At 39.2% G+C, this 12,738-nt stretch overlaps 1 protein-coding gene across 2 annotated transcripts in view; it reads right to left on the bottom strand.

Moving 5' to 3' along the window:
- LOC139020158 (testis-specific gene 10 protein) overlaps window positions 1-12,738 on the bottom strand; it is a 137,412-nt gene that overhangs the window by 88,617 nt on the left and 36,057 nt on the right. The window lies entirely within an intron of this gene.

Raw genomic sequence — 12,738 nt, 5'->3', positions numbered from 1 at the left:
TGGGGGGCAGCTTTTTCCAAGACAGGGGAGCTGGTAGGGGTCATTGTTCCTATGCTGAGACCTCCCTCATCACAGAGCTTACTGGCAGCCATATCTGAGTTTCCATAAACCTGGCTCATGCTGTATGCTCCATCATGGTGATTCCAAGACCCTACCCCATCCAATTTGCAGCCCCACCCACACTTTCCCAAATGAATGACCTGTCCTGGCTCAGGCTTCAGATTTTTCAAAAATCTCTCAAAACAAGCAGCAGCTGGCATCAGCATGCCCTATGTCCTATATAATAGAAGTATTAATATGCAAATCGACCAAATGGCTGAACGACTGGTCGGCGGGGCAGAGCCAGAGAGGAGGCAGCACCAGGCCAGCCAAGGTGTGTGCCAGCAGGCAGAGGGAGGGGACAGTGATTAGGGGCGGTGGCAACCAGCTACAGCAGAGGGGTAATCAAGGGGGCGGGTCCGGCTGCTCGCCTGGCAGGCACTATCCCCTGATCAGCCCACCGGGTCGCCTCCTGCAGAGGGAGGCAGCTGTTAGTCAGACATCCCCTGAGGGCTCCTGAACTGTGAGAGGATGCAGGCCAGGCTGAGGGACAACCCTCCCCGCCCCCAAGTGCACGAATTTTTATGCACCAGGTCTCTAGTCTATCAATAATAGGCCCAAGACAGCTTGGCTTTGCCTGGGCACTTCCAAGCCAAGCACAAGTAGCAGCCATTTGAGATTGCTCTGCAGTTTGTGCTGGGTGCTCCCAGGCAGTGGCTGACTTTGCACCTCCTGGGAGGCCCCATAGCCAGTGCACCCAGTGGGCAGCTTCAGACCATACAATCCTCACTTCAGGTTTTATAGCCTGAAGTTACTGGGACTTCTCTTTCCGGCATTGGAAACCTAGGTTGAGGGGTATGGTGTGGTGCTGGGACCCCTTGCTCCTCACAGGAGGCATCCACAGCTGCGATATTCCTTCTAATTAAAAACATGCCACACATGGCTGTCGGACCAACCCGTTCTGTGCCTCTGCCACCCCTACCAGTCTCAGTGTGCTTTCTTCTTTAATTCTCTAGTTGTAGAACTTACATTCAACCAGATTTCAGGTAATTTTTTTTTTTTTTACAGAGAGGAAGGGAGAGTGATAGAGAGTTAGAAGCATGGATGAGAGAGAAACATTGATCAGCTGCCGCCTGCACACCCTCTATTGGGGATGTGCCCACAACCAAGGTACATGCCCTTGGCCGGAATTGAACCTGGGACCCCTCAGTCCACAGGCTGACGCTCTATCCACTGAGTCAAACTGGTTAGGGCAGATTTCAGGTAATTTTGAATGATGGTTGTTCTGTATTTTAGTTGTAATTTTGATGTGCCTGTGGGAGGCAGCAAGTATTACATTTACCTACACTGCCATCTTGGTTCTCAAGGATTTAAAAAAATATATTTTAAGTAACAGTCTTTTATTCAATGTGTTTTCTACGAGTATTTTCTCCCAGTCTGTGGCTTGTCTTCTCATTTTCATTTGCAGAGCAAAAACAAAACATTAATTGTAATGAAGTACAGTTTATTTTTTTCATGGATTGTGCCTTTAGTATTGTATTGAGTCATCACCATGCCCAATCTCATCTCCTATATTATCTTCAATAAATTTTAAAGTTTTGCATTTCCTTTAGGTCTATGGTGCATTTTGAGTTAATTTGAAGGGTATGATAACTGTGTCTAAGAGTTATTATTTTTGCACATGGATATCTAGTTGTTCATCATGACAATACTGAGTTTTCCTATCCATAAATATGAAATATCTATAATTTATTTAGTTCTTTGATTTTATCCACAAGAGTTTTATAGTTTTACACAGATTTTACACATAGTTTGTTAGATTTATACTTAATTATTTCTTTGGGGGTGCTAATATAAATGATATTATCTTAAATTTCAAATTCCAGTTCTTCAATGCTGGTATTGGAAAGCAACTGACCTTGTATATTAACCTTGCATCCTACAACCTTGTTATTACTGCTTATTAGCTCCAGATTTTTTTCCTTCTTTTTTTCCTCCCTTAAATATACTTTATTGATTTTTCCACAGAGAGGAAGGGAGAGGGACAGAGAGCCAGAAACATCAATGAGAGAGAAACATCGATCAGCTGCCTCCTGCACACTCCCCACTGGGGATGTGCCCGCAACCAAGGTACATGCCCTTGACCGGAATCGAACCTGGGAACCCTGAGTCCGCAGGCTGACGCTCCATCCACTGAGCCAAACCGGTTAGGGCTAGCTCCAGATTTTTGTGGTAAATTCTTTTGAATTTTTTACATAAAACTAGAGGCCCAAGTGCATGAAATTTGTGCACGGGGGTGTGTGTGAGTCCCTCAGCCCAGCCTGCACCCTCTCCAATCTGGCACCCCTCAAGAGATGTCCGACTGCCTGTTTAGGTCCGATCCCACCTAAATGGGCAGTTGGACATCCCTCTCAGAATCCAGGACTGCTGGCTCCCAACCGCTTGCCTGCCTGCCTGATCACCCCCTAACCACTCCCTTACAAGCCTGATCGATGCTTAACTGCTCCCCTGCTGGTCTGGTCACCCCCAACTGCCCTTCCCTGCCGGCCCAGTCACCCCTAACTGCTCTCCCTTGCCAGCCTGGTCACCCGTAACTGCCCTCCCCTGCCGGCCTGGTTGCCCCCAACTGCCTTCTCCTGCAGGCCTGGTCCCCCCAACTGTCCTCCCCTGCAGACCTGGTTCCCCCCTACTGCCCTCCCCTGCTGGCCTGGTCCCCCCCAACTGCTCTCCCTGCAGGCCTGATTGCTCACAACTGCCCTCCCCTGCTGGCCATTTTGTGGCAGCCATCTGGTGTCCACATGAGGGCAGCCATGTTGTGTGTTGGAGTGATGGTCAATTTGCATATCACCTCTTTATTAGATAGGATACCATGTTACCTGGAATAGATTTTAATATTGAAATCTTTTTTAGGCTCAAACACCCAAACTCAAATTAAACCTGTCTGGGAATCACTGAACACACAAACCCAAACTAACTTTTTATTAACAGACTAGAGGCCCGGTACACAAAATTCGTGCATGGGGGGTGGGAGGGCAGGGTCCCCCTCAGCCCAGCCTGCACCCTCTCCAATCTGGGACCCCTCGGACATCCCTCTCACAATCTGGGATTGCTGGCTCCTAACTGCTCACCTGCCTGCCTGCCTGCCTGCCTGCCTGATTGCCCCTAACTGCCCCCCTCGCCAGCCTGGTCGCCCCCAACTGCCCCCCGCCACTGGGCTGGTTGCCTCCAACTGCCCTCCTTGCCAGCCTGGTCACCCCATGCAGCCTGCTATTCAGTCATTTGGTTGTCCCTCACTAACCCCACTGCCAGCTTGGTCACCCCATGCGCCTGCTGTTCAGTCATTTGGTCATCCCTCATTAACTCCTCTGCCTGCCTGGTTGCCCCACACAGCCTGCTGTTCGGTCGTTACTGTTACTGTGATGTTGTCCCAGACAATTTGCATATTCCTCTATTATTAGTATAGATAGCTCTGTCAGTCATTCAACTGTATGGAGAATTCTTACTTCTTGGACCTTGAGATGTTTGATGTACAGGTGCAGAAACACGAACTTTTTTTGTTTTTGTTTATAATCTGCTTCTAGGAAGCATTCTGAAAACATGCCAGCTTTTCACAAGTGTTAATGTATCTGACATGGAAACCCAAACAGAAAAATTCTGCTACTAAAATACTATACCTATTTAGAAAGTTAATTTAAGCAGTATAGAAACACAAATACAGGCAGTCCTCGGGTTATGTTGGACTTGATGTACGTTGTTTTGTGGTTATGTTGCAATCTACCATTTACAGTATTTATTAAAAAAAAGTTCTGTCATTTCGGTGTATGTACATATGTGCTTTAAGTTTTTCATTTATTTACCACAAATAAAGGTCAGGAATTGTTATCTTTCTTTTAAATTATTTTTACTGTTTCACTTAATTCCTGCTGTGTATGCATGTGAGTGACGTAGGTGCTTATGTAGGTGGGTTCCGACTTACAGCGAAAATCGCGTTACGTTGCGTCATAGGAACAGATCTCCGATGTAACCCAAGGACCTACTGTAATGAATATTGGCTTTGAAACCCTGGGGATTTTGTTATCAGCAGTGAAACCCAAACAGCAATGGATGCACTTCATTTTGGCTGATTTGGCCTAGAAAATGTACTCAATTTAGAGATATTGAAATCTAGACATGTTTTGAACTGTTCTCAGGATTCAACTTTTAATAAGTAGAGTATACAAATAGAATAAAGCTAGTCATTTTCTCATCAATTGACAAAATGGAGAACAGTATTTTAACTATATTGAATGTAGTTGGATTTTACAGCTCCTAAGTAGGTTCTTTGTAATTCTTTGTCTTTTGTATAAGTAAATAGGAAACGTATGATAAATGTGAGTGCATTATAAAATATAAGCTATTGATATTTGAAAAACAAATTTGGAGCTGACTTCTCAGCAGAAAGAATAAAAGTCAGAAGACAGTGGCAGAGTATTATCAAAGTGCTAAAATAAAAATAATTCCCAACCTTTAGCATTCTCTACCTACCAAAATACCTTTTAATATCAGCAAGGTTATAACAGAAGTGGTAGAAATGCTCAGCTTCAGATACATTTTGAAGTTAGGATCTACTAGATTAGATATAGGTGTATAAAAATACAGGTTTTAGGCCAAAAATTAAATGAACAGAGGAAATTTTATGGACTTAAATATACATATGAGAAAAAAGAAAGCCTGAAAAGTAATACTGTAAGCATTAATCTGAAGAAATTAGAAAAAAGAAAAGAAAAGGTAAGAATAAAGAACAAAAGTTAATAATAAAACAAACAAGAGGGAGGATCACCAAAGCAAAACGTTGGTCCTTTGAAAAGACTATTAAAAACAACAGACTAGAAAAAGAAAAAATCACTACAGATTCTGTGGACATTAGAATGTTGAAGGATAATGTAACATAAAAAACATTATGTTTTCTAATTTTCAGAATATGGACACATGCCTCAAAAAAATACATACTGAGCCCTAACTGGTTTGGCTCAGTGGATAGAGCGTCGGCCTGCGTACTAAAGGGTCCCAGGTTCGATTCCAGTCAAGGGCATGTACCTTGGTTGCGGGCACATCCCCAGTAGGGGGTGTGCAGGAGGCAGCTGATTGATGATTCTAACTCTCTATCCCTCTCCCTTCCTCTCTGTAAAAAAAATCATTAAAAATATATTTAAAAAATACATACTGAATGGCATAAGAAGAATTTTCTAAATGTTTCTTTATTCATTAATTAAGTAAAATCTTCCCTCAAAGAGAAAGTTCAGACTCAAATGGCTTCACTGCCAAGTACTAAAACTGCAATATTATATAGATGGTTGTAGGTATTCAAAGAAAACAAAATGAATTGGAAAGATTATCATAAGGTTTACATTACTTGATACCAAATTCTCATTTTTAAAAACCCCAATAAGGCAAATTGTTGGCCAATTTCAATTATAAAAATGGATGTGAATAGCTTAAACAAAATATTAGTTAACTGAGACCAGAAATCTATAGAAATCATAATATACCCTGATTTGACAAAGGACATCCATTCCTAAAAAAAAAAAAAAACAACACAAAAATAAACAAAAAACTCTAATTAATTTAGGAATAGAACAAAACTTCTTCAACCTGATAGAAGTCACCTATGAAAGATGAAAGATGTACAGCTAATATCACATTAACTACTGAGAGTCTGAACGCTTCCCCCTTGGATGTGAAAATACTGAAGAATGTCCACTTCATTTTTATTCAACTGTGAACTTGATATTCTAGCCAGCACAACAGGTAAGAAAAGAACAAAAAACATGCAGATTGAACAAATAAAATTGTTTTTATTTGCAGATGACATAATTGAGTGTGTAGAAAAATCAAATGGAATCTACAAAAAGACCACTAGAACTAACAGGTAAATTTAGCAAGGGTATAGAATACCAGATAAATATATAAAAATAAATTGTAAAACTTCTGGTTTCAGCTCTGACATGTAAAAAACTTAGAGAAGACATCATCCCCATTGTTACAAGAAGAAAAAGATGACTAAACTGAAAATCAAAGACTTTTTGTGAAAACATCAGGATAGTGAGGTGCAGAGTGTGTTGGCACCCTAAAATATGAGAAGAAAGGCAAATCCAGAGTCACAACTGAGGTATGCTCACCTGGAGCAGAAGCCTCTTAAATCATAAATGATTAAAACATTTAAATGATAATGTTGATGCAATGCTGGAAGCTGAGTGTGCATTAACGTGAGAGGGAGAAGATCCTAGGGGCCACATTCTTAGAAGGCCCCCATATTTACCTTCAGGAACCCCACTTGATTTTCACAGTGAAGATCTGAAAAAGGATCCCTTTTGTCTCTGACAGGAACAAAGTATTTACTGTAAAATATGCCCAGAGCATTCCCCATAATAAGGCTTACTCTTCAAGTGAACAAAACTTTACCAGAGCTTATCCCAGCTGGGGAAGGGTATTCCTTCCACTCTATCACCTCTAGCCTTCCAGTTCCACATAAGTAGTTACAAAAATAAACAAACAAACAAACAAACAAACAAATTAACGAAGTTATATCATTGAAAAACACAGGTAATATCAGAGTCCAGAGATACAGATGCACCAAAAGACTGAGATTTAAAGTACATGACTATAGAACACTAGAGGCCCGGTGCACAAATTCATGAATGGGTAGGGTCCCTAGACCTGAATGGCAATCAGGGCCGATCAGGTTCCCTGCCTCCCTGCCTCCTCATCTCCCTCCTTCCCTCGTCACCCACACGCTGCCACTCTGTGGTTACCTCCCTCCCCCCACCTCCCCATGTCCCTGCCTCCTCCTCCCCTTGCTTCCTCAGCACCCCACCGTCACCGCCGCCAGTTGCCTGCCATGTTTCACGCTGTCCCCTGGTAGTCAGCGCACGTCATAGCAAACAATCGAATTCCTGTTCTCCCAGTTGAACTCCTGAGGGGACACTTTGCATATTAGCCTTTTATATATATAGAAGACTAGAGGCCCAGTGCATGAAAATTCGTGCACTCAGGAGGATCCCTCAGCCCGGCCTGCACCCTCTCACAATCTGGGACCCCTTAGGTAGGGTCCCTAGGCCTGGCCTGAGATCAGGGCCTATTGGGGCTTTCCTTCCCCCGGCTGCAGGCAGTTGGCCTCACCCCCACTGCTGTCACTGCTAGTCATCTGTGTAGCGCTGCCTCCCTCCTGCCACCTGTGGGATCCCTCTGCAGGCGACAGGTGTGGAGTGCGATGGCTTGGCTGGCCTGGGCCTCCCTCTGTGGGATGATCACTGGGCTGCAGCACACCTACTACAGCGTCATCACTGGTGGCCTGGGCCTCCCTCTTTCTTTGCTTGGGGGCAGGGCCAGCCTAGTGAGGGGCCTTCTGCCTACCTGATCGCCCCTAACCACTCTGCATGCCTGCCTGATCGTCCCTAACCGCTTACTTGGGGGCAGGACCAGCCCGGCGAGGGGCTGTGGTGGTTCTGGTCTCTGGTCCTTCTGGTCATTATGCTTATAGTGGCTGGCCTTTTATTATATAGGATATTCCTTCCCCCTCTCCTAACAAGCACACTAACAGGATTCCAGGATAATCACAGTGAATTACAACTGAAAAAGCTCAGATTGCAGTCTTATTGAGGAGGAATAGGTAGGGAACCTAAAGTCAAGAGGAGATACAAAAAATCAGGACAATCGAGGAATCTGAATCCTCTGGAACCTACAGCTACAACAAACATTGAACACAACTCAACTCCTCTAGCAAAGTAACATAAACATTCACATTAAAGGCCTCTTTAACCTCAATTAACCAATACCCACTACAATCTGATTCACCCTCAACAAAAAATTATAAGACATGAAAAATCAAGCAAAAATAGAACCATGAAGGGTCAGAATCAGACTCAGATATTGCATGGAATGGGAAGTATCCAACAGAAAATTTTAAGTAACTATGATTAACTGCTTAGGGGCACTAATGGAAAAAGTAAACAATATGCAGTAACAGGTGTATAATGTAAGCAGAGAGACAGAAAGTCTGGGAGAATAACAAAGAAAGCTAAAAAAAACAAAATACTGTGACATAAATGAAAAGTGCCCTTGATGGGCTGATCAGTAGACTTGAAAAAGTCAAGGATAAAACACTGAGTTTGAAGACAGGTCAATAAAAACATCCCAAATTGGAATACAATGAGAAATAAAAGAATAAAAACATATAGAACAGAATATCCAAGAACTGTGGGTATGACTGAAATACCAGAAGGAGAAAAAAGAAGAAAATAAACATGAGAAATATTTAAAGTAATGTCCTAGAACTCTCCAAAATTAATGCACACTATGTGCAGAGAACTGTAGAATACTGATGAAAGCAATCAAAAATCTAAATAAATGAAGAAACATTCTACATTAATGGATTGAAACACTTCATATTGATAAGATGCCAATTTTTCCCAACTTGATCTAAAATTCAATGCAAACCCAATTAAAATCCCAGAAAGTTATTTTGTAGATAGCAATAAACGGATTCTATAACTTACATGGAAAGGCAAAAGATCCAGAATAGCCAATACAATATTGAAGAAAACAAAGTAATAGCAACTCCTTCAGACAGCATGGTTTTGCAAAAGAATAAACAAAAATAGATCAATGGAACAGAAAGAAGAGCTATATATAGGCCCACACAGATATAGGCAACTGAACTTGAAAAAAGAGCAAAGACAACAGAGAAGGGCAGTTTTTCAACATATGGTGCTAGAACAAATTTAGGATGGCCTTATGCAAATTAGTGAACCTAAATACAGACTTTACATCTTTCACAAAAATTAACTCAATATAGATCACAGACCTTAAGTATAAAATGCAAAACTACACAACTGCTAGAAGAAAACAGTAGAAAAATATGTGTCCTTGGGTTTGATGAAGAGTTTTTAAATACAGCACCAAAATCACAATCCATGAAAGAAAAAGTTAGCAAGTTGAACTTTATCAAAAATTAAAATGTCTGCTCTGCAAAAAACACTGCTAAAAACAAATGAAAATATAAAGCTCAGACTGGGAGAATATATTTGCAAAGCACATATCTATCTGACAAGAATGTGTATCTAAAATATACAAAAATTTTTTACGACAACAATAAGTAAAACAATGAAAAAATGGGCAAAAGATCTAAATAGATACCTCACCAAAGAAGATATCCAGATGGCAAATAAATATATGACATTATCTGTCATTGGAGAATTAAAAATAAAAACAGTGAGCTATCACTATACACCGACTATAAAGTCTAAAATACAAAATCTGACAATGCCAAATGCTGACAAAGCTGTGGAGCAAGAGAAACTCATTAATTGCTGGTAGAAATGCAAAATGGTAGAGTCACTTAGGAAGAGAGGTTGGCACTTTCTAATAAAGCTAAAGATAGTTTTACCATATGACTCAGCAATTGTGTTCCAAGGTATTTACTGGGCTGATTTGAGAACTTATGTCCATACAAAAACTTGCACAATAAAGGTTATAGCAGCTTTATTCATAATTGTCAAAAACTGGAAGTAACTAAGATATCCGTTGACAGGTATATGACTAAACACACTGTAGTACAAACATATGATAGAATATTGTTCAATACTAAGAATAAATGAACTATTAAAGTATGAAAAGACATGGATAGACCTTCAATGCACACTGCTAAGTGAAAGAAGCAGCCTGAAAAGGTGAAACACTGTATGATACAAATTATATGACATTCCAGAAAGGCAAACATTATGTCTGCCAGGTTATCAAGGTCAAAATCAACAGTGATAAGTCATATTGATAGTATGTACTTATAATACCCTGGATATATATTATCTCTGTGATCTTTCTTTCAAAAACATATTACCCACTCAAATCATGAGAAAAACATTAGACAAACCCCAATTAAGAGACATTCTACCAAATACCTGATTAGTACTCCTCAAAACTGTCAAGGTCAGGGGTCCTCAAACTTTTTAAACAGGGGGCTAGTTCACTGTCCCTCAGACCGTTGGAGGGCTGGACTATAGTTTAAAAAAAAACTATGAACAAATTCCTATGCACACTGCACATATCTTATTTTGAAGTAAAAAAACAAAACGGGAACAAATACAATATTTGTATTTGCATGTGGCCGTAGTTTGAGGACCCCTGGTCAAGGTCATCTAAACTAAGGGAATTCTGAGACTGTCTTAGCCAAGAGAAACATAAGGAGACATGACAACTAAATATAATATGGTGTCCCAGATCAGATCCTGGTACAGAAAAAGGACACTAGGGGAAAATGAAAGAAATCTGAATAAGATAGGGGCTTTAGTTAATAATAATGTGTCAATGTTGTTGCATTAATTGTAACAAATATGCCATGCTAATGTTAATAAGAGAGGAAACTGGGTATGAGGAATGTAGTAACGCTGTAGTATCCTTACAAATTTTTTGTAAATCTAAAAGTGTTCTAAAATACAAAGTTTATTTTAAAAACAATTGTATTTTCATATTCAGGCAATAGACAATCAGAACATGACATTTTAAATTCCATTTACAACAGCATCAAAAAATAGGATACACTTAGGGAAAATATGACCCAAAAAAGCATTAAGACTTGTACACTAAAAATAATAAGATAACATACGGGAAATTAAAGATCTAAGAAAAAGAAAAGACATACTGTGTTCATGAGTGGAAACACTTAATATTCTTTAGATGTCATTGCCCCAATTTCAATCAAATTCCAAAGCAGGCTGTTTTTATATTTATGAAGCTAATTCTAAAATTAAAATGCAAAGTAACTACAATAGCCAAAAGAACTTTGAGAAAGAACAAAGTTGGAGGACTAGCATTACCTAATTTGAAGACTTAAAACAGAGTAATCAGGAGTGTTGTATTTGGCATCAAGATATATAAATATGTTCATCAAACAAAATAGACAACCAAGAAACAAACCTACACATATATGGACAACTGACTTTCTACAAAGGTGGAAAACAATTCCATGTAGAAAGGATAGTTTTTCAACTAAATATCCATATGCAAAAAAGTAAACTTCGATCTATATCTAGTACTATACACAAAAAGTAACTTGAAATGGATCACATATCTAAATGTAAGAACTAAAACTATAAAACTGCTACAAGAAAACATGGGAGAAAATCTCAGTTACTAAAGATTAATGATTTCTTTAAAAGAACACACAAGCTGGATATGAATTTCTGAAAATCAATAAATTTCATTTAATCAATATCAGGAACATTTGCTCCTTAAAAGACACTGTTAAGAAAATAAAAAGACAAGCCACAGACAGGAAGAAAATATATACAAAACACATACCTGACAAAGGACTTATACCAAAAAAAACTTTCACGACTTACTTATGATATGAACAACTCGATAAAAGTGTGCAAAAGATTTGAACAGAAACTAAGGAAAGAATATATATGTGTGTGTGTATATATATATATATATATATATATATATATATATATAATCTCCCATAAGCACATGAACAGATGCATGAAATCATTAGTCATTAAGGAAAGCAAATGAATCATAATACATACCTATTAGAATAGCTAACATTAGATTTCACACACCAAGTGTCGGTGAGGATATGGAACAACCAGAACATTAATACACTGGTGGTGCAAAGGTAAAATAAAATAGTGCAACCGCTTTGGGAAACAGTTTTCAGTTTCTTCTGAAGTTAAATATATATCCATCATGTGATTCACTCACTCTATCTACTCTTCAGTATTTATCCAAGAGAAATAAAAGTATTTGTCTATACAAAGACTCACAGAAGAACATTCATAACAGTTTTATTTGTGTAGTCCCAAAAAGCAAACAACCAAAATGTCTATGTGGTATATCCATACAATGGAATACTAGTCTGTGATAAACAGAAATAAACTCTTGATTATATGTGACAACATGCATAAATCTCAGAATAATTATGGTGAGTAAAAGTAGCCTGGCAAAAGAAAATGTACTCTGTGATTTCATTTATATAACATTTTAAAAAATACAAGCAAGTTCCAATGACAGACAGCAAGTCAGTTGTTGCCTAGGGATTATCAAGGTAGGGTGAGGTTATAGAAGGGTCTGAGGAAACTTTTGGGAGTGCTGGCTAGGGCTACTATCCTGAATGTGGTGATCACTTTACAGATACTTTCATATGTCAAAACTGACCAAACTTCAGTATCATTAAAACAATTGTACACCAAAAATATCTCCAATTATACATCTATCTGTTAGAATATTTTAATAATCTACTAAAATACTTTCAAAGAACCTCTAATGACCTGAGAAAATGCTTATGGTTTACAATTAAGTGAAGTGGCTCAAATATATAACTTAATATACAACGATGTCAATTACATCAAAAGGTTATATACACACATATAAAAATATTTCTGGTTAGAAACAGATGTACTAAAAGTCTTCCCTGGGTTATGGACTCATGGGTGATTTAAATTTTCTTTACACTTTTCTCTATTTCCCAAGTTTTCTTTGTTGATGCTGTTTTATTTGATTTATCATTTTTTAAAATATGTTTTTATTGATTTTTAGAGAGAGAGAAAAAGAGAGGAATAGGAACATCGATGAGAGGTACAACATTGATTGGCTGCCTCCTGCATGCCCTCTACTGCGGATCAATTCCGTAACTGGGGCATGTGCACTGACTGGGAATCGAAC

The sequence above is a fragment of the Myotis yumanensis genome, unplaced genomic scaffold (assembly GCF_028538775.1).
Source record: "Myotis yumanensis isolate MYYU_CA2020_CCGP unplaced genomic scaffold, mMyoYum1.0.hap1 SCAF_11, whole genome shotgun sequence".
Classification (NCBI taxonomy): Eukaryota; Metazoa; Chordata; class Mammalia; order Chiroptera; family Vespertilionidae; genus Myotis; species Myotis yumanensis.
Note: the sequence above shows the minus strand (reverse complement) of the source record. Positions and strands in the feature narration are given on the sequence as shown.